The sequence below is a fragment of the Felis catus genome, chromosome C2 (assembly GCF_018350175.1).
Source record: "Felis catus isolate Fca126 chromosome C2, F.catus_Fca126_mat1.0, whole genome shotgun sequence".
Taxonomy (NCBI): Eukaryota; Metazoa; Chordata; class Mammalia; order Carnivora; family Felidae; genus Felis; species Felis catus.
Window position 1 is genome coordinate 44,741,039 of NC_058376.1, and position 24,391 is coordinate 44,765,429.

The window sequence follows — 24,391 nt, forward strand, 5'->3', positions numbered from 1 at the left end:
AATCTTTTATATTTTTTATTCGTTTGTTTGTTTATTTATTTATTTATTTATTTATTTATTTATTTATTTATTTATTTATTTTAGCAAGAGAAGACTCAACCCTAAGAGATTATCATTTGTGTGCATATTTATCTCACAAATTCCTTCCTTCTCAGGTCAGTAATGAACACTGCTTGTGAAGGAATATATCCATTCTTAGTAAATCACTTGACTTTATATGCATGCTTTAAGAACACATACTTAAGGTGCTTCTTCAATATTTCAGCTAGGGTTTAAGTCCACTGCTCCTTTAGTAGATGAACAGTCACTTGACAACTGAGATTACTTTTATGGACATTTTATTTCCAGCTAAGTCTTACACATCTGTTCTACTCACAGATTACAATTTCAAAATGACTGTAATTCAGAATTTGACCATAAAAGAGTAAGATTAAGTGATTTAAATGTATCTGTATGATCTTTGTTCAATGCAGCATATATTCATAAGGCTTCCTCGGGTTTAAGATGTAAATTATGATATATGTGCTCTTTAATTGTAAATTAGATTCACCATAAAAGAGTCCCGTGATTATTACATATTTGTGATTATTCAGACACGTGTAAGATTATATTTGAGATCAAATTTATTAAAGTGAACTACTCAAAAATGCAGAAAAATGAATCATTCCTTGATCTATCTTTCTCTTATATATAACGTCATAAAAAGAGGCTGATTCACATCATCAAAGGGAAAAAAAACTAGGTGAGATGGCAATAATTTTTTGGCCAATAAGACTTCAGTCTTCAATGGCATTTACACAAATTGAATTGTACTAAAATTTAATTTGTAATATAATGATTGCTGAGACATGAGTACTTCATTTAAGCTATGATAATTGACTACAGAATTTGTCTGTACCAACTGAATGAATGAGTGATAAGAGATTTGAGTTTTTTTCATGTATAAAGCTGCTTCTACAAACTTTTAAAGGTACATACTTCTAAATATTTTCTGCTTCCTGGAAAGGGTTTAATCAAATATTGTAGCATAAATCTCTTCAATACATGGAAAAGACTTTTTCATTATTTAGTCTTCACCTGCAACAGCCATCTGTTCAATTAGAATTCTACTCACATATGCACTAGATGTAAAGTGTAAAGTGTCCTCACAATTGTAAAGTTACCAATATGACACTTCATGTTTTCAGTTAATATAACAAACCATGCAACATATTAAAATCAGTAAAACATGTTTCCTATCTAAGAATAATATATTACCAATGATATGATCAGGAGCTCAACTACATTTTAAGCATCAGGCAAACTTACATAATAAGTGTGCGTGTGTGTGTGCATGTGTGTGTGTGTGTGTGTGTTGAATAGTTCCACAATATTTTGGAAACTTAAATTCTGTGGATGATTTTATTGACAGGTGGACTTTACAGACCTTACCCTGGAATTTAGCTCATCTTTGTAAGCTGGAATAGTCATTTATACACATATGAATTTAGGAATATAGGAATCCAAGTATTAATAAAATCATTTCTGAGACATAAAAGGAACCTCTGAAACTTCTTTTTTTTTAATGTTTATTTATTTTTGAGAAAGAGAGAGAGAGAGAGTGGAGGAAGGGCAGAGAAAGAGGGAGACAGAGGATTTGAATTGGGCTCTATGCTGACAGCATAGATCCTCATGCAGGGCTTGGCCTCATGAACTGTGAGATCATGACCTGAGCTGAAGTTGGATGCTTAACCAACTGAACCACCCAGGCATCCCTGAAACTTTTAATTTAATTCTCAATTCAGAGTTTCCATGCAGTCCAGAGTATCTCCAAGTATTTAACAAGCCTATTTATGAGTCTACATTGGTAGGAACCTTATCTTTCTATCCAGTCAGAGCATGACTGTGTAAAGTTGAATTTTTAGAGTAGTTTGTTAATGTTTATTTACAAAAGCACTCTCTCTGTCATATTTATTTGGATTATGAATAATGAGAGTAATATTAAATACACTAGAAAGAAATACACGAGAGAGAAAGCACTAGCAGGGGAAGGGCAAAGAAAGAAGGAGAGAGAATCCCAAAAGCAAGCTCCATGCTGTCAGCACAGAGCCCAATATAGGCTTGAAAACACAAACCGTGAGATCATGATCTGAGCCAAAATCAAGAGTCAGACACTTAACCAACTGAGCCACCCAGGTGTCCCTAAATTTGAATTTTTGAAAGCAGATACGACTTGCAAATCCTAGTCACACAATATGTAAATGAATGCTGAAGTGAGTAAATTTTTCTTTTTTATAAAATTGATGAATGTATTTAATATTACTGTCATTATTCATAATCCAAATAAATATGACAGGTATATATGCCTATAAAAGGAGGTTTTGTGATTGGTAAAAAGGATAGGTGGACTTTTTCTATTCTTGTAAAGATTCAATTTATTACACAAGTTATACAAGCTGTCCTCAATTTGTAGGATAGTTGTTTTTAATTCCTCCAAGAACTAGATTCCAACCTGAATGATACAAATGTTGTTGACCCACCCATCTGACTACATTACCTTCAATTTGTTTCTTTATATCAGGAAAAAGATCTTTAACTTAGATAGAAATCTGAAGATTCCTATGTCCCAGATTTAGAGCTGTTTGTCTTTGGAATGTTCTTCCTTCCCTCTGGATGTGTAGTTTCATTTTAACTTAAGGGAGAAGGCCAAAAAAATTTTTTTTTCAAATATCTTGTCAAGTTTCAGCCAGGACCAAAAGTAAATATTCCTGGCAGTGTTGAATAACTCCAAAAGATACTACCTTCCCAAGACAGAGAGCCACTCTCAAAAAAAAAAAAAAAAAAAAAAAAAAGATGGAAGAATTTACACAATCCCCCTGAGAGCTATCAACAGTTGGGAAGACCCTAGACACAAATGAAGTGCAGCCCACACTTCTGTCCAGCCATATTTTGGGGGCCCCTCTACCTGCATACACAAGAGTAGATCCACCTGCATGTGCAAGAACAGACAATGTGCATGCCCCAGACAGACAGAAAGGCAAGCCAACTTCTCAGTACACTAAAAGAGATAAATAAAAAGGAAATAGCTGTCCCTGAAATAAAAACCAAATGTTAATCCCAAAACCAAATTTTTTTTTTTAAATTTTTTTTTCAACGTTTTTTATTTATTTTTGGGATAGAGAGAGACAGAGCATGAACGGGGGAGGGGCAGAGAGAGAGGGAGACACAGAATCGGAAACAGGCTCCAGGCTCTGAGCCATCAGCCCAGAGCCCGACGCGGGGCTCGAACTCACGGACCGCGAGATCGTGACCTGGGTGAAGTCGGACGCCTAACCGACTGCGCCACCCAGGCGCCCCACAAAACCAAATTTTTAAGAGCTTGGACTTGGAAAGGAAGGGACATGAAATTTTACCTTCCTTTCTTGGCCTGGCACTCCAGAGATCCAAGAGAACTGACTCAGGTAGAAATTCTCACCTTTCCCTGGCTTCTGCTAGTTTTCCCAAGATTCTATCTGCTGGTGTCTGAGTTAGTAGGTTTAAAGTATAGAGTGTAGCCCAGGTATCTAACAGAATTTACAAGATTTTCCATTAATTTTAATCTCAGTTTCCCCTGACTGTTAAGAAGTAACTGGTAGTTTACCAGAGAATCTCCAAGTCCTGCCAATCTTAGGAGGTGTCCAGATGAAGATGCACCTTTGAGGGTAGACATGTGGGCATTTGAGTTAGTGTAGAAGGATTTGACAAAACTTTAAGGACAATCATATATAGAAAGATTCAATATCATAAAGATAATAACATATCTGCAAAATGAATCTTTAACTTCTGTACTGCTATTATCTTTGTTGAATTTGAATTTTGATCCTAAGATTATTAGGAGGAAAACTACAAATTTTTTGAAATATGTCAAATTCTCAGCACTCCAGAAAGGTCTTTCATGCTGCCTTCATTTTTCAATGTGTCCTTTATTTCTGTGACTCTCTAGTATTCTTCTACTATATTGCTTATTTTTGTTTAAGTTGGTCTGAATCAATCTCGTTGCTGCAATTCAGAGAATTTTAATTAATAGATTTGTTTAACCTCAAACTATTCATTTAAGTGTCCATGACTCAATTTCTCCACCTGTAAGAAGATATATTGCTGAATATTTTCCAAAATTCCCTCAAGCACTCAGAATCTTTTTTTCCCCTCTCTGTTATATATATATATATATATATATATATATATATATATATATATATATATATATATGCAAAGGGAAATACATATTCTTTTCTCTGGTGTCCCAGTGGACTGCAAATGAGACACCCATTTCTGGGTTGGTGTTTTGATAATGGTCCCTTAGGAGCATGTAATAGGAGAGGCCCAAATATTTTAGGCTTCTGGTCTTGTAACTATCGTAGCTGTAAGACCACTAACTTGGTGGACATTTGTTTACACTCTTGTAGTCTCTTCAGATTGGAAAGACAACTCAGTAAAATGAGTATTCGAGTAAAGGAGGATACAGAGGAGTAGTGTGAGTTGCATCAGTTTTATAGTTTTTTAGGTAACTGTTGTGTCTTTAATATTTTGTTAGCCTTTTGCAATGAATCTTTTTTATGTATGTATGTATGTATGTATGTATGTATGTATGTACTTATTTATTTATTTATTTATTTATTTATATTAGAGAGAGAAAGAGTGGGAGAGAAGATCAGAGGGAAGGAGAGAGAGAATCCCAAGCAGGCTCCATGCTGAGCATGGAGCCCAACACAGGGCTTGATCCCTTGGATCATGACCCGAGCCGAAGTCAAGAGCCAGACATTCAAATGACTGAGCCACCCAGGTGCCCCTACAATGAATCTTTTAATGAAGCTATTTTGGAATATTAAACCTCTTGGATGTTTCCACATGTCAATTAAAATAGGTATCCTACTACTACTACAGAGTAGTTTACTGATTTGGGAAACCTTGTTTTCAAGGGCATTTCTTAAATGAACAATCCTATCTAATTGGAAGGTTTCCCATAATGACCATTGTAATTCTAGGTTCTCCTAGTAAGATTTTGCATTTTTGTAGGTATCTACACCCTTGAAGACCACAGTCCTCAGATATAAAGTAAGCCAGTGTGGCAGAATGCAGAGCACTAAATTCTCTGAAACTTGAAAATCCCATTTCTTTAGCTAAACATTAGGGCTCTGGGAGCCAAATTAATACTTAAGAGAGATATGTCATTGCCTCGGGTATTTTGTGGTGTTTTGCAGTACAGTGAACCTTTTCACATGGAAATTTTCTTGAGTTTGGCGGGCGATTTAATGTCAATCTAATGGTTGTTCCATGGCCAACTTATCCTAGCATGGGAAACTTAGAAGTAGGTGGTGAGCACATTAATAGCTTATAAGTGTTCACTCGTGCCCACCAATTTTGTGGCTTTAGCATCCAAGATATACATTAGCAATAGATCTGTTATTCTTATCACAAGAAGATTTCTTTATAGTGGCAGATTCCTTTATAGTTTTTAATGTCTGACTTGTGCCTAGTTAAATTTTGATTATGCTGGCCAAAACATTCTGATTTCTTGCCTTATTTCTTGAAGTCCAACAATGATTTATATATATATATATTTCAAATAAAGTTTGTTTGGAGAGCTGCACACAAGGAAACGGAGCTCAAATCCCAGAGTGACTTACCCACAGCCCTCAATAATGATGACAGGAAAATCAAACTCACAAGGTTCAGTGGCACCATACCTGTGTATCTTGCTATCCTGTAGGGTATTAGAGGTGTGCTTCGGATCCCAGTCCTCATCACCAAAAGCTGTTAAAAAATAATTAAAGAAGACAATTAGGTGACATAAACAAACTTTGTTTAACATTCAGGAAATGGACACTCTCCTTTCAGAAAACTGCAAAATGGGGCAGAAGGCAGGAAGCTTTTATAGGATAAAAAATAAGGAACAAGAGAAAGACAGAAAATATCTAAAGGCTTGAGATGCATAGTCAATCTTCTTTGGAGTGAAAAGATCCAGAGTTGGTTAGCATTTGAGGACTGGCTAGCTGGATATACTGTTTCTGGTAAGGCAGAGCATTTATAGGGACAAGAAAATTAACTAAGTTTTGGTTTGCTGATGTGGCTAGCATCCCGGACAGGAGTGGCTCCATCTTGAGCCTAGGAATGTATTCCAAACCTAACAACAAAGTCAAATGCTAGTTCTTTGAGAAGACAAATAAATTAAGAAAACCTGAAGAGACAAATATGCATATATATATATATATATGCATATATATATATATATACATATATATATATATGGAAAATGGAACACACACAAAGAATCCATTCACAAAGATAATACCATGATTATATAATATAAAGGTAATACTGAAACTTTACAAACTGGATAAACTGTAACATTCAAAGTATTGATTTACTGTTTTAAAAGGCAAGAAAATTACAGGTATTTTTATACATCTAGTTTAGTGTAATAGTAATAACAGAAAAAGGCATTTGTGGTAGGTAATTTTAGGTACCAATTTGATTATACCACAGAGCACCCAGATATTTTATCAAATATTATCCTGGGCGTGTCTGGGTATTCTGGAATGAAATTAATATTTAAATCAGTAAACTGAATAAAGAAGATTGTCCTCCCTAATGTGGGTAACCCTTACCAATCATTTGAAGGACTGAATAGACCACTAAGGTTGACCTTTCCCTAAGTAAGGGACAGCTCCTCCTGACTGCTTTGAGTTGGGACATCAGCTTTTTCCTGACTTTAAACTGAAACAAATAGTAGCTCATTCTGGGCCTCCAGCATGGACTGAACTATACAATTGGCTTTCCTAGGACTCTAGCTTGCTGATTTACCCGGCAGATCTCAGGACTGTCGGTCTCCATAATAGTGTGAGCTGATTCTTTACAACGAATCTCTTTTATTACTTCTTTTTCTCGGGAGAACCTTGAGTAATAGAGCAGTGAAAGCAAATTGTGGAGTGATTCTCCATGTGAACAAAAATGCAAAAAACATAAACAAAATAATAGAAAACCAGTAATATGGATGTATATATGTTTATTTCCATACACATACACCCCATGATCAAGTGAGATTATTCTTAGGAATGTAGAGAACATCTTTTTTTATGAATTTTGGCAAATGAATCGTTACAGGAAAAAGAAAATCATGATTTTAGCTGTAGATAGAAGAAAAATGATAGATAAAATTTAAAGCTCATTTAAGACAAATACTTTACTAAGACAAAATTATAAGAAAAAATTTAATTTAATAAAAACTACCTATCAAAACTCTTTAGCAAATATGTGATTAAAACATGTAAATATATTATCTTGAAAAAAAAAAACAAAATTACCCACTATCATGGATTCTATTCAATAGGATATTTACTAAAAGTCCTATGCAGGCCAGCAAAATTGAAAAAAAAAAAAAAGAATGAGGCATACAGGAATTAAAAATAGATAAAAATGATGTGGTTTTAATTTTAATTTTGTTGTTTTTAAATGTTATAATCTTCTTCAATGATTTTTCTACATGGAAAAGTCAATAGAATTCACAGACAAAATAATAAGATGAATAAGCAAAGTTAAAATACATAAAATCAACGTACAAATCATCAGTTTTTATGCTTTGGCAAACTAATTTTAAATGAAATTTTTAAAACCCAATTCACAGAAACAAGAACCTATATGGTATAAAAGAATAAATCTAAATACTCAAAATCTTTACATATAAAATTATTTTTAGAAAGTAAGAGACCTCAGCAAATAGACTAATAAACTATATTCATATATAGAAAAAGACATTATCATAAAGATAATAATATATCCCAAAATGAATCTTTAACTTCTGTTACTGCTCTTACCTTTGTATAATTTGAATTTTTAATAATAAAATTACTGCGGGGAAAAAATAAACTAAGATTTTTTGCAAATATGTCAGATTAATTTGCTTCCAGAAAGTTCTTTCATGCTGACTTCATTTTTCAAAGCATCCTTTATTTCTGTGATTCCTAGTATCCTTCTAATATATTGCTTATTTGTTTTTAAGTTGCTCTGAATTGTTATCACTGTTGTAACTCAGACAGTTTTAATTAATACATTTGTTCGAGTTCAAACTATTCATTTAAGTGTCTATGACTCAATTTCCTCACTTAGAAAAATAAATTTTACTGAATAGTTTCCAAGCTTCCCTCAAGCACTCAGAATCTTTGTTTCCCTCTGTTTTATATATATATATATATGTGTGTGTATATATATATATATATATATATATATATATATATATATATGCAAAGGGCAATATATTCTCTTAAATATAAAATCACCTCTCTTAGGAGAGAATTAAAAGAATTAAAACTATTTGCCAATCACATTCTATTAGCCTAGGTGTATTAGGTAGTCTTATGAATACCACTACTTTGAACCCAAGGTATTTGCCTTTCACACATGAGTGATGTGTATGGTTCTAAGATTGTACAACAAAACACTTGCTGGAGAATCCAACAATACTTATGCTGGTTGTAAAATCACCATAGCAACAGAGCCCTGATCTGGCCCTGAAGGCTCCTTCAAAGAATGCATTGTTCCCCAGATCAGTAGCCAAAACAACCCATTTTTATCTGGAGAAGAATTCTAGGAGAAGAAACAAGAAATTAAATAGATTTTGCTATGCTCTGTTGAAAAATAAAACTGACGACACTAATGTCATGCAGTGGAAAAGTAACCTCAAAATCTCAGCTGGAGCTCAAAGGGAACATTTGTTTTCTTTCTTGAAAACAAGTATTTATTTATTTACAAACCAGATTTTTCTTTAGTATTAAAATAACTCATGAGAAGTTTTAAAAATCTGAAAAATACAAATAAGCATGAAAAGGAAAAATAAATGACACATAGTCCTCTCCACGACTCAGATATTCATTGCTTTAATTATTTTTCTTTTTAAGGAAATGGCACAACCTTTTGAAATGTCTATATTAGGGTCTGTTGTGACAAGAATCTTTATTTACATGTGGAGGATCTCATTATTCAAAAGTATTAAAGGTATATCTAATAATTACTTACTTTTATTTACATTAGTCTCTGGCAAGGAATTCTTTACTCCAAAGCTAAATATTCACTTAGAGAAATGTAGTGAAAGCAGTTAGAATGAAAGACATTAATAAGCTGACATATCTTCAGTGATAAACAGTTGCCAAACATATACATTATCAGAGAATAATCTCATATTCGCTTATAGCCTATTCAATTTAAATTCTTTTTACTTTTAATTTAACTTATAAAGAAGTCTAGGCTGACTCCTAGAACTCGAAAATTTTATAGAATTTCTGCTTTAATGCCTTATTAAGCTATTTAGATATTTTAAGCTTCTATTTCTCTTCTTAATAGCACCAATTAAGAGAAGTGAACATAAATCATACTTCATTGGTGTTCACATATAGATAGTACTTATTGAATGTATTGCCTGGAAATTAATGCTCCAAAGGGTTTTCTTTTGTCAACATCTGAACCACTGTGTATACACTTTAATTGGGTGTGTATCTAATAAATATAAAAAGCAAAACATTGAATGATGCTCTGGTTTTATGTTGTTTCCAGAAGATTAAAACACACACACACAAATCACTACATTATAATTTAGTGTGTCTTTTCAAAACAATAACTGCTCAAGGGCACCTGGGTAGCTCAGTTGGTTAAGCAGTGAACTCTTGATTTCAGCTCAGGTCCTGATTACATGGTTACTGAGATCAAGTCCTGCCTTGGGCTCTGTGCTAAAACCGGGAGCCTACTTGGAATTTTCTCTCTCTCCTCTCTCTGTCCCTACACAACTCACACTCTCTCTCTCAAAAACAAATAAATAAATGTGTTTTTTTTGTTTTTTTTTTTTTGTTTTTTTTTTTTTAAAGAATAGCTGGGGCGCCTGGGTGGCTCCGTCGGTTAAGCGTCCGACTTCTGCTCAGGTCATGATCTGGCGGTTCGTGAGTTCGAGCCCTGCGTCCGGCTCTGTGCTGAGGGCTCAGAGCCTGGAGCCTGCTTCCGATTCTGTGTCTCCCTCTCTCTCTGACCCTCCCCCGTTCATGCTCTGTCTCTGTCTCAAAAATAAATAAACTTAAAAAAAATTAAAAAAAAATAGCTTCTCGGTATTTCAAATAAAATTATGATGTAAAGACTTTTAAGTCGTCTAGTTTATGGTGAGCAAGAAGGAGTGAGAAGGAGCAAGAAGGATAAAGCCAATTATAGCTTTATCCTTGACACAGCATTTCTGGATTATCAAGCATCTTAAAAAATACCACAGTTACATTGGGCTGTAATGATTCTCAACTTCATAAATAATATCCCCAAATCCATGGATGGAATAAATGCCATAAAGACTTTAGAACCTTGTTTTCTTTACCTCAAGCAAATGTTATTTCCAATATATTTTTGAATTGAATAACTTTTTATTAATTGATAATAAATTATTTTTAAATAAGCAAAATGTAAGACTGAGATAGAATCATTGTTAACTCACTTGAAAATTCTAGTTTCTTTTCAGTGAAATTTTGACACTATTATATGACCCTGAAGTTTAAGCTTTCTACTTTTTTGTGTGAATATATAGTTTCCTATTTAAACGTTGAGCAAAACACATAAAGTTCTATCACAAATAGTGATTTCTGTTTAAGTAGCATGTATTTGAAATGGAAGTTAGATGACAGGAGGAAACCATTTAACCATTTATCCATTCATTTGAAAATATTAATAGAATTCTTCTATGTGCTAACTATGATAGGCACATGGTTTCCATGGAGAGATGAAAAAGAGAAAGAGGAATTTCTCCCTTGAAATAGATATTGGATATATATAAATAAGTTACTCAGTATCATTCACATAGAACTGAGTGCCACCATTAAAAAGCAACATCTGAAAGTTTTTAATAATACAGATTTTTACTATGGTTTTCATTGAAAGAGTAGAGTTTACAAGGCTCATTACATATCAAATGTTCGTAAAATCTTTTTTTTAATCTTTCTCTTTCCACTATTTCTAACTTATAGCAACTACTAAAATTTCTATTTCTCACTTATACCAGTACAGTTCATTAATTGCCACATTGCTACAGATCAAAGCATTTCTTCCTCTTCTTTCTTGGTATATATATCCAAAACCTGACAAATACTACCTGCCATGTTCAGCTCTCTGGAAAATATGTACTTCCTTCCATTCTACTGATTTTCTTGTGAGAATGAGACACCTCTACCATCATAATATCCTCATTACTCACAAGGTCTTGGAAATACTATTTTCATATAATAGAAATTTGGAGACATTTGATGAGGCAGTTGGCTTACTGAATGCTGATATGCTCTATACAACAAATACATGTTCCTGTGGCTTCCTATGTATGTTATGTATGTTACTCTGTTCCTTTATTGGCATTAATAAAAAGTCAACTCCACAATTTTATGTGCTCCTCTGTGAAGAAACCAATTCTGATGCACTGCACCTACTCTGGCTTCCATATCCCCATCAGCAAGAGGAAGGTCAGAATGTCTGGATTCCATTTACTTTGAGTAAGACTGCCATTGGTTGGCTCCATTTCTACAGCAGCAAAAGTGGAAAGAAACATAAGGGGTCTTCTTTTACCTGGTGAACTCTCCCCATTTCTCCCCCCACCAACAACCTTATATCCACCTCTCATTTTGGGCTCATGGAAACTTTTCCCTTTATGCCCATTAGTCTAGTCATTGCCCGCAAAGGGACCTGGTCCATACATACTCCCAATCTCACTTCTCCCAAACTTCTTACCCTGTCACTTTGCCTCCTGTAACTCAACAGTCCTTTATGACAAGAATCACTTCCATTCTCATTTGATATTATCTTCACTCTCCTTCCTGTTTTGAAGCAAGAACTGGCTTTATGTTATAAACCCCAGGGACCCCAGAAAAATTATCTTTAAAGAGTGGTCATCTTTGATTACATGTCAAATGCTGAACTCAATCATAATAATATTTAGTGATATCAAATACCTAATTTGGTGACCTTCTAATACTCTCACACTTCTCAGAAAACATTTAATACTAACAAAAACCCTGCAAAGTAAATCCTTGAAAGTGAAACTCTCTGAAAGCACTGTTTATTCTGAGTTTCTAATTACTCTCCCTCACTTCTCTATTAAATCAATTCCAAGGCTGATTTTCCTTTTCTCCACAACACAGTGTTGACAAATATTCATCTCCAACTAGACCCTTCACTCTTGGATTTAATGAATATGCACAACTGATTATCTAGCACCCTTATGGACATCTCAAATCGCCAGAGCTAAAATTCTTATTCAGCCTGCCTTCACATGACTATCGCATCTCAATAAATGGCAAGTTTAAACTTTCAGTTGCTCAGGGCAAAAATCCAGAAGTAATTTCTTTTTTTTTTAATTTACAAAAATTTTTTTAATGTTTATTTTTGACAGAGAGAGAAAAAGAGCTTGAGCTGGGTAGGAGCAGAGAGAGAGGGAAACATAGGATCTGACGCAGGCTCCAGGCTCTGAGCTGTCAGCACAGAGCCCTACGTGGGACACAAACTCACAGACTGCAAGATCATGACCTGAGCTGAAATCAGAGGCTCAACTGACTGAGCCACCCAGGCGGCCCTTTTGTAAAAATATTTTTTTAATGTTTACTAATTCTTGTGATAGAGAGACACAGCATAAGTAGGGGAGGGGCAGAGAGAGAGGGAGACACAGAATCTGAAGCAGGCTCCAGGCTCTGACCTGTGAGCACAGAGTACGATGCAGAGCTCGAACTCACAAATCTTGAGATCATGGCCTGAGCTGAAGTCAGATGCTTAACTGACTGAGTCACCCAGATGCCCCCAGAAGTAATTTCTGATTCTTTTCTTTCTCTTACAGCTTTTACTCAAGCCATTAGCCTACGCTTTTAGTATCATCTTCCAAATATATACAGATCATGACCGGTTCTTATCACTTCTAAACTATCACACTAGTCTATATAAAGTCACCATAAAGTTATTATCTCAACTAGTACACTTTCAGGAATGAAAAAACTGAGAATAATCCACCAGAAAAACAGGAATAAACTGGGACTTTTCTATCAAAGAAAGTCACTGTGGTCAAAGGCTGTCACCCTAAGCCAGAGCCACAATCAAATTCTAGCCTATGCAGTTGCAACAGCTTCCTAACTGATATCTCTGCTACCTCTACATTTATTATTTATTTTAGTGTTTATTTATTTTTTTTAATTTTTTTTCAACGTTTATTTATTTTTGGGACAGAGAGAGACAGAGCATGAACGGGGGAGGGGCAGAGAGAGAGGGAGACACAGAATCGGAAATAGGCTCCAGGCTCTGAGCCATCAGCCCAGAGCCCGACGCGGGGCTCGAACTCACGGATGGCGAGATCGTGACCTGGCTGAAGTCGGACGCTTAACTGACTGCGCCACCCAGGCGCCCCAGTGTTTATTTATTTTTGAGAGAGAGAGAGAGAGAGAGAGAGAGAGAGAGAGAGAGAGCAAGCAGGGGAGGGGCAGAGAGAGAGGGAGACAGAATCCGTAGCAGAGTCCAGGCTCTGAGCTGTCAGCATAGAGCCTGATGCAGGGCTCAAACTCACGAACCAAGAGATCATGACCTGAACTGAACTCGGATCCTTAACCGACTGAGCCACCCCAGGTGTCCCGCTCCCTGTACATTTAATTAGCACCCTTCACTTAAAATGTAAGCCAGTCCCATCTCTCCTCTGCTCAATACCACTTAAGAGTTTCCCATCTCTATTAGACTTAAATTCAAAATTCATCAATTGCCTAAAGGCTCAGATGATCTAGCCACCACCACCCTTCCACTACCTCTGTTAAAGAGGTCATTTTCTTTGCTTATTTTATACTGCTGTAGCCATACTTTCCCCTAACTAATGATAGAAAATGCCAGGTCATTGCACTTGCTGTTATCTCTGCTTGAAATGTTTTCTCCAGATATTCCTTGGCTTTCTCCTTCACTTGTATACATTCTCTGCATAAATGTTATCTCAACACAAATTATTTAAAATAGCATCCCCAAAGTCCCTGTCTCTGATTTATGTTTTCCATAACACTTAACACCATCTGATATATTATTAATATATACTTCATTATTTTTTGTTAGTATCCCCCTCCACTATTATGTAAATTCTACGAGAGTGGGCATTACCATCTTTTTTTTTTTTTTAAATAATGTATTTCCAAAACTCAGAAGAGGTCCTGGTAAATATTAGGGATTTGATAAATATTTTTTAAATAATTGAATAGATAAATGAGTCTCAGTAGAAATTTGATCCAAGAAAAATAGAAAGGATTTCTTCAAATAATTCCATATTCAATGTTTGACATTCATTAAGTCAGATGTATCCCTTATAAATTCCTAGAGCCTATACCTAAATTCTTCTCAAGAAAGCACATAGCCAATAAAAATGAAAGTTGCTATTTCTGCTTTCATGTAGAAAAGGTTAACTCATTTTGATAGTCTAGACAAATCTTTTTTTCTAAAAGAATTACAAATTATGTTTTTAACTTAAGTGTTTATTTTTCAAAGAGCGAAAGAAAGAGCATGAGCGGCGGGGGGGGGGGGGGGGGGGGGGGGAGGGGTGGGCGCGGGGGGCGGGCAGAGAGAGATGGAGACACAGAATCCAAAGCAGGCTCCAGGCTCTGAGCAGTCAGCACAGAGCCTGACACAGAGCTCCAACTCACAAACTGTGAGATCATGACATGAGCCAAAGTCTGACACTTAACTGACTGAGCCACCTAGGGTTACAAATTATTTATGGAAATACTCTGCTCTCAAGGAGGTAGAGCATAACTCTACATTTTTCATGTGGGCTGTGCCTAGTAACTTCCTTCCAAAGAGTACAGTATGGGAATGGGGAAAAAAGTGTAATTTTACACTGGAGAAACTTGACACCCTCAGCCAAGTGATCAAGATTAACATCAAGAATATTAGACAATTTAATAGAATGTACCCTTAATATGATTAAAATGTTATTTTATGATGTGTCTTCTTTTGAAAAACCTATCGTTTTAGTCTAATCACGAGAAAAACATCAGATTAATGCCAGGTGAGAGACATTCCACAAAATACCTGACCAGTATACCTCAAAATTGTCAGGGTCATCAAAAACCAGGAAACTGTTATAGTCAGAAGGAATCTAAGGATATATTAGAACTAAATGTAATGTAGGATCCTGGATGGGATCCTGGAACAGAAAAAGAACATTAGGAAAAACAAAGGAAATCTGAGAAAAGGATGAACTCTGGTTCCTTATTAAATATTATTAAATAATAAGGTATAAATATTAGTTCATTAATTGTGATAAATATACTAAACTAATGCAAGATGTTAATAAAAGAGAAAATTGAGTGGAAAGTATATGGGAGCTCTTGGTACTATCTTTGCAACTTTTATGTAAATCTGCAACTGTTCTGAAATAAAATGTATATTAAAAAGTATAATAAATTATAATTGTTATGTATTAATGTGGTCATTCTTTAAAAAGTTATCTACTCCAAACTTGATACTTATCCAAAGCTCACACAATGATTTAGAGCAGTGGCTTTCCAACAGAACTTTCAGAGATGATAGAAATGTCCTAACTCTGCACTATCCAATATGGTGGCCAGTAGCCAGAGACTATTAAGCATTTGAAAGATGCCTAATATGACTGAGAAATTTAATTTTTAATTGTGTTTAATTTGTATGAATATGAAAGTAAATTATCCTAAATATGTAGCTATTACATTTTAAAAGGTGCAGATAAAATGAATTATATATCGGTCACAGAGGTTTTGAAGTTAGTATGATTTATTAGTTCTAGTGTGACTTTTGTTGTTGTTTCGATTGTTCTACCTTACAGTAATAAGGGCTTATTTTCCTTAAAATACATGAGCAAATCACAGATGCATATCTGCCTTACATCATTATACAAAAATAGTCTAACACAGAAAACAATATCACTTACTTCTGAACTGGTGTAGAAGTGATAATTAAAACTGTGAAAATGAGTCTATGTTCTACAGTTTTACATACCTGATCAATATAAAGTTGACAAGAAAAATAGATAAATATAAAACTGTGCTTTCAGTTATAAAAAGGAAAAATCAAGGATCGAACTTATTAATACATGTATAGAAGTCATTTAGTAACTTCAGCTGTCAATAGGTACATGCAACAGTTCAAAAAGATCGGGGGTAAGTAAAGTGATTGCTTGCTGAAAGCAGTTTCAAATTATAAAAAAGACATACCTGAAGTTATAGAGACCGTATCTTTATTAGGGGGTGGAGAGAGGCAGAAATGGAAAGACAAAACTCTTCTAAAATCTATAACCCTGCAAGATATTCTAAAGTCAATAAATACTACAAGGGTGAAATGCCAGGAGTACACAATAAAATTAGAAACACAGGCAGTGTTTCCAACAGTGAAGATTTTTATCGTATTTTAATTGAGGGTGATTTGTTTAAAAAGTTAGTAGCATTTCCCTGGATATGACAAATTTTAGAAGAGTGATCATTCTTTTTATCTGCCTTCCAGTGCATACTTAAAATTTTAGTAGCCCGTCCTGGAAAAGAGATAAAATCCAATGGTGCATTCTGTGGTTGCATCTACATTGAGCAAAGGTTACTATTCTAGTCAAACAAAAGTCTAGTCATCACTTCTTTTTCTATGGAATTTGAATAAACGAACCCTGAAGAATAGTTCTTGAGTGAATGTTATTAAAGATTAGTTTTCTAGGGATTTTTTTTTATTGCAAGATCTCTCTAGTGTTTGCTCTTCTGACATCTTTCCCTGCCTGAAATTTTGAAGAAAAACTAATATATTCTCAGTTCAGAATATCATAACTTTCTAACCCTCTCCTGTGGTTAAAACATATTATTCACTTAAGGTCAGCATTATGAACATAATCGAAATATGAGAACTGGGAACAATGATGTGAACCAAGTATAAAATATATCAAAAGCAAGAATAGGCATATTTATCTCCTAGGAAAATCAGTTTTTATTAAAGATTATCTGCAGAGACACTAGTATCTTTTTTCTTCCATTGAGAAATCAGTATTTTTTTCACTATTAGTTTTTCATTATTAATTTTGTTCATTGTTTGTGTATGTCCTACCATTTAGAACAAGCAATTGTTGGGTATTTTTGTCTTGGAATACGGAATAAACCTAATTTCAATAAATTAATGTTTTTATAATTAGTTTCAATTAAATGGATATTTATATTTATATAAGAATCATTTTTAAAATTGTTACAATTATTATTTCAATTTACCAGTCTTTAAATAATAAGTAAAGTGCAAGCATAATTTAAGCACACATTTTGCTTATTATTATTAATTTTTCAATCAGGATCTAGCATAAATCGATCTCAATGTGCAACTATTAAGCCAATAAAGGTTAAACATGATGTAATTCAAATTAAAGCATTCCAGGATGACAGAGTAAAAATGAAGCTAAATACAGTAATTATGTTTTCTTCTCCACTAATTTAAATTGACATTTAATGTGACTAATCATAAACGTAAAATGTCAATAATAGCAACATTAAAATTAAAAGAAATAAGCAACAAGCAATTTATTTCATTCAAAGGTAAAAACTGAATTTATTACACCACTTTGCCATCACTTACAAAATCAAAATAACACTATTCTGTGGCAAAGGAATTGACTCAAAATTGAACAAATTACATCTACTCCATAGTTCATAGACTACAACTTTCATCCCTCTAAATGAGGATACCTTAGAAGAGTTTGCTAGAATTACCTCTACAGATTTCCAAGGAAATTTAATACAGGAGATAATAAAATATTTTAAAACCAGCAGAGATACTGACCAAACAGAAGGAAGACAAGCCATAGAGACAGAATAGAGATGTGTGCCATTAATTCTTTCATTGATGGATAACGGGGCAGTTCTACAATAGGGGCAACATGGCTTGGAGTTAATACTGAAAGAGTTCGATATTTGAGCAATCATTTGGCTACACAAGTGTAAGCCATCCAAATGTAAGTTCTGTCTCTAACACAACCCTGCTTTGGGGATGTGCCTACTCCGTAACCCAAGTCCATTAAATGATTCTATCACAGGGGTTGGCCACAGATGTCAAAGGACCTGAGCACTGGCAGCAGAAACATTCAAAGTTGTGTATCTCTTAGGTTTATGGGTTCCATGGGCAAGATATGTTTGTTTGTTTCTTTGTTTGTTTTAATTGTCCTTTCTCAATTTCCTTTAGGACAGTGGCTTGTACTGCCTTTTTTTTTAAGTTGTTATATTTCTACATCATTTTCCATATGAAAGCTCCAAAACTCAAAAACTTCAATGAAGTATTGAGTTGCTTTTATCTGCTATTATAGCAATCTGACTGCCTCAGTGTTTTGAGTCCATCCACACCACTGTTACCCAGAATTTTAATGTCTTACCTGGACTTTGTATACTTTACAACTTCTTTTCCACTTCTATTCCCTTCCAAGGGTTTAGTGATAAACAGTATTTTATGAAGTATAATCATATTATATATCAATAGCATTTTGCTAAAGGATAATACATTGTATATTTTTGTTATACCTGCTTATCATTTGCCTTTCCACTTAGAATGTAAGCTCATTGAGCCACACACTTCTCTTTGATCCCCAATCACTTAGAATAATATTTGACAAATAGACATCTAATAAATATTCATAATGAATGATTGAAAAAAAAGAACTCCAAAAAATTCAACCTACAAAATGGCTTCCATGACAGCAATTTACTCAAACTGTATTCTCAAAGATAAATAATAATCTACACACACACACACACACACACACACACACACACACACACACATGCATATGTGTATATAATCTATAGGTGTGTGTTTGTATTTATATAAAACAGATAATCAATCATCAAAAAACCAGAAAAAAACTTCACTTGCTCCTCAGTCCACTTCATGTCTCCAACCACATCTTCATCTCCTTCCCTTATTATCCCTTATTCCTATTAACATCCGTTTGCTTCTGTAACACAAATTCATCCTCTCTCTCTCTCTCTCTCTCTTCCTCTGCCTCTCTCCTCTCCTCCTTTCCTCTTTTCATCCTCTGGTAACCTTTTGACTCTGGGAACTTTGTAATAGTTTCTTTTCCTTTGTTGACATCAAGTTGCAAATGTTCTGCTAAACTCTATCATTGTGCTTCATTTACTTGCCTTGACTATTATGGTCATTACTCTAAGCTCCCAGATTGAACTGTGTCTTGAACTGATTGATGATCATTTCAACGACTTACTAGACTTACCAACCCAAACACACTGCATTTAATTTATTGTTATTGAGAAATACAAGGCAAAATGCAACTTCAGAAATCTGAGCCAATGTCAATTTCAAAGAGATCAAAAAAAAAAAGAATACATAAATGAATGTTATTATAGAAAACAAAATATATAAAATAAAGTATATAGGCTACACACTAAAAATACATGATTTAAAAGAGAATTATAAAATAGTAACTAACAGTGAATTAAGAAATGCAGTGACATAAAAGAGATGAAAAATAGATGAGAAGAAACTGTAGAAAATAGGCATATGACTAACAGAATTTTCAGAAGGAAAGAAAAATGAGTAAATAAAGGAAAGCAAATGTTGAAGAAACAAAAACCGAATTTTCCAGAATTGAAAATTCTGGATTTAAATTGATTTATATTATTGGATTGATGCATAATACCAGATTTAAAAAAAGCATTGATGTTCAAATTAGGATTTTAAAAATCCACTTTAGCCTGAAAGTTGGATATATTTATAACAATAGACTTTTTCTTTAATAAGAAAAATAAAAGAACATTTCAAATTCAATGCCACTAGTGGCCAAATTCTTCATAGTATTATGAAGCATTGTATCTAATTAACAATTAGATTCAGTTAGTCTCTCAGAGAAGCAAATATATACATGGTTAAGCTGTCTACTTCTAGCGCCAACAGAAGAGATTCACATCCCTGCTTCACCATTTGCCAACTGGGTAACCATGAGAATATAATTTAAACTCTCACAGCTTCAGCTGTAGCAATTATGAAATGGGGTTATTCATAATATCTGCATTAATAGAGTTATTAGGCAGATAAAATTATATATGTGGCACAATGTCATGAGAAAAAAAATCCATAAAAAGTATTAACAACTCTTATTTTAAAATTATTTTCAATTTTATCTATAAAAAATAAAGTACATATTTCATTAACTTTTAGTAACTCACGAATCATATATGAAGTAGAATATTTATAACTTTAAAAAATTATAATTAGAATAACTATATGATGTGTCATCCAATAATAAGTTTATAATTTATTCAGATCAGGACATTCTGAGACTAAAGGGGGAGGTTATAAATGATTATACCAGAATTACCATGGTACAATTCTACACTTTCCAAAGAAAAGAACTTGTATGATCACTTTATCCACAATTAAATTGGTTTTCAGTCATAAATTTTACATAGCTAAACTGAATCTTGTAATCACATGGAAATTGGTACCTCTCATAGATGAGCATACCCCATTGATGCCTTATCTAAATCTGCCACTAAATTGAATTCATTGAAGAGATAACAATTTAAATTCTGTTCACATTCTAAAATTACAATGCTATGTCTGCCTAATTCCAGTCCTGCTAAAATTATAGAATTATTTAACTCAATAAAGACACTTTTCACAAATTCACATTGTATTCTTAATACTTTAAGAACCATAGTGTGGTTTATATACACAATGGAGTACTACGTGGCAATGAGAAAGAATGAAATATGGCCCTTTGTAGCAACATGGATGGAACTGGAGAGCGTGATGCTAAGTGAAATAAGCCATACAGAAAAAGACAGATACCATATGGTTTCACTCTTATGTGGATCCTGAGAAACTTAACAGAAACCCATGGGGGAGGGGAAGGAAAAAAAAAAGAGGTTAGAGTGGAAGAGAGCCAAAGCATAAGAGACTCTTAAAAACTGAGAACAAACTGAGGGTTGATGGGGGATGGGAGAAAGGGGAGGGTGGGTGATGGGTATTGAGGAGGGCACCTTTTGGGATGAGCACTGGGTGTTGTATGGAAACCAATCTGATAATAGAACCATTCTATTATCTTAGACTTATTCCTTGTTTAGTGCTAATCTACAAGCAATATCAGATGCAACGGAGAGTGAATTGAACAATTTCTTGAAAAAAAAGTTACCATACAATTGGAATGAAACAACACAAAATATTTTTCACTAATCACTGAGAATGTGCTTTTTTTACTCTAACTCTTCAAATTTGAAATGCTAAATAAAATTGGTATTTCAAGCTTATATATTTTTAAAGTAATTTTGGACAGTAAATTAACTTTTGTATGAATTCTACTTCCCCAGAATAGAGATACATCATTTATTTAAAAAAAAAAAAAAAACTCAATGAAATAAAATCAAACAATGTATTTTGTTCATTAAACAATGAAACAAAGATTTGTAAATTTTGACAGGAAAAAATCAATGAGAAACTTTAATTACCTATGCAAAAATATAACTTTGGTCCTAGGTAATTTTTGACTTTTACAGTGATCAAGTTAATTAGATTGCTTTTTCTTTTCTTTGTAATTAACAAAGTACAGTCATAGTGAATGCATTTTATAAAAATTATCTGTGCTTAAATAATTCATGAGTGTTTAAATAATCAAAAAATTTGAGGGGCGCCTGGGAGGCTCAGTTGTTAAGCATCTGACTCTTGGTTTCAGCTCTGTTCATAATCTCACAGTTCATGAGTTTGAGACCTGCATCAGGCTCTGTGCTGACAACATGGAGCCTACTTGGGATTTCTATCTCCCTCTCTCTCTGCCCCTCCCTGGCTTGCTGGTCTCTCCCTCTCTCTCTCAAAAAAAAAAAAAAAAAAAAAAAAAGAAAAAAAAAAGAAAAAAAAATATATATATATAATAATTTTAAAAAATTGAAACAGGAAATTTATCAAATAAATATATATTTATAAGATTCTAACACTAAAAGGAGCTACAATGTGATTCATGCCTCTCTTCTACAGGGAAGCAAACAAGACTATAAGAAACATGATAAACAGAATCATCTGTCCATGGAGGAATGTCTCAGAATGAACTCATACCACAGTAAAAATTTTTAAATATGTGTATTGAAAAGACAACTCTGCTCTCTCTGGCTGTGGGAAAATAGTAATACTAAAATATAGTAAATGGTTATTAATCTCTAAGCATGTCAAACATAAAAATTTATATATGTGAACTAAGAATAAGAGGTGTGAAAGAAGAGGAGTAGGTAAAATGGGTCTCTTTAGAGCAAAGGCTATCATTCTGAAAGTCCCTGGTTTTGAGAATAAAGTCTTCATGCCCAGTTAGTGACTAAGGAGAAGAATGTAAAAGGAGCCCCCAGTGGATTCCTCAAACAATGTTGGGCTGCATATGATAACTTGAGTTGAAAATTAACCTCTATTTTGCAAAACTTATATTATGCCCTTTGTGATGATCAGCAGAAGTTAATGGTTTGGGTTGCACTTTGTAATAGATAGCTCTTTCTTGTCATCAGTATTAGAGTCAAGAGTTAGAGATGGGTGGGTCAACGATAGATAGGGTTCCATTTGAAATAAAGAGAATTTTAAAACTAAGGAGGTGGATGGAAGAAACAAAAATCTCTGAGGGAAAATCTTGATGTGGTATGGCAGAGACCTGGCACATGCTCATAAAATCCATTCTCCTCTTTCTGGACACAGGTAGATTTGTATTTCTCACCTTCTTTTGCAACTACATGTGTCCAAAGCTAAGTTTGAGCCAAGAGAGTATGAGTGGAAGTGGGAAATCACTTTGGGGTCAGACCATAAAAAACTTAGATATACAATACCGCATCCTCTACATTTCCAGCATCTTTATACAGATGAACAGAGTGACATTGAGTCCATATGCTAAAAATGGTAGAACCATAAGATGGAATTGACTTGAGTCCCTGTCTCATGACTTGGACGAGGAAAGCCACATGCCAAACAAGAACTCTCATTAGGGGCTTTACAAGAATGACAAATTAATATTAATGATGTTGAACACATTATTTTTGCTCAGGTTTATTTACTACTACAACAGTGGCCACATGCCTAATATAAAACTTGTTTGTGAAAGTGGAGTGCTTCAATTGATTTTACTTACTCCCCTTCGTCTTTGAAAATAGGTTATTGGATTTGACCATTATGCAGTCATAAAAAAGAGTTCAGGAACTGAGTATTGGTATTGGGTGCAGGGAGGATTTTTTTTTTCCAAAAAGTTCTGTAGTCTGGAAATATAACTAAGAATTTAACCACACAGGAAGGCAGGGATGATGGAAAACCTTGTTTTGTATTTGTTTTTATAATAAGGATGGCTTGAAAGCATTTATAAACCATGGAAATAAAAAAACACAGAGGAAAAAAAGTTATGTTATATGAGAAGGAAGGATAGAATTAATGAAACAATGAGTAGTATAATGCAAAACTGGTAAATTTGACATGGTGGGAGAAATGTTAGATGTGTAAAAGATGAAAGGAAATAAAGAAAAGCAGACATACACACACATATAGACATACAAATATATATGCATATATACACATACAATGTAGGATGGAAGCTACAATGAAGGCTGAGAGTTAGATTCTTGTAGATATATGATGCTTGAGGAAAACACACTAAAGAGCTAAAAAAGAGCAGAATAGGAAAAGCTCAACATATACAATGGGCTACACAAAACTGCAAAACAACTTTGCAATGGACATTTTTGAGTAAAAAAATGTAACTAATAAGCTATCATGGTTTTGTTTTTAAAATAAATTTATACTCTAGTGTATATTATTAGTCTTCTGCCAAATACAACATGCATTGTATCATCAGACAAGCAAAATAGCAGTCAAAAAAGGCAGATTATATTAGCCTAGATTTTATGTCAAATATACTTCAATGTATTCTAATTCTTTGAAAATTCATAATGTATATATGGATTACACTATAGCTCTCAGTTAACCAAAACAATTCCAATTTACTATTCTGTGTGAACAAGAGTTTACTATGCATTAAAATGCATAACTAATCTGATTCAATGGCCTATGAAAATGTCAATTATTTTCAGAACAAGCTTGAGGAATGTAGAATCGCCTCAAGGACTTTATAATTGTAGACATATTCTGGAAAATGTACTTATAAATTCCTAGTTTAAAATTGCTCATGTTTTAAGATTCAGACTGATTCACCTAGAGAGTAAGAATTAGTAGTTAGTTTTTAAGAATCAGATCAAATACTTTAATACTTGTAATATACCCTAAAGGCAAATATTATCATCATAATGCTCATAAACTCACAACATATTTTTTTATTTCCTATAGAATTATTTTGGAAATAGAATATTTCTTATACATAACCTCTGTAGTCATGGCA

At 33.8% G+C, this 24,391-nt stretch overlaps 1 long non-coding RNA gene across 1 annotated transcript in view; it reads right to left on the bottom strand.

Annotated features, from left to right (window-relative positions):
- LOC109491384 overlaps positions 1-24,391 on the bottom strand; it is a 251,974-nt gene that overhangs the window by 68,725 nt on the left and 158,858 nt on the right. Inside the window, exon 10 of the long non-coding RNA XR_002735852.2 lies at positions 5,706-5,772. This is a non-coding gene — a long non-coding RNA (uncharacterized LOC109491384). The remainder of the gene's footprint in view (positions 1-5,705; positions 5,773-24,391) is intronic.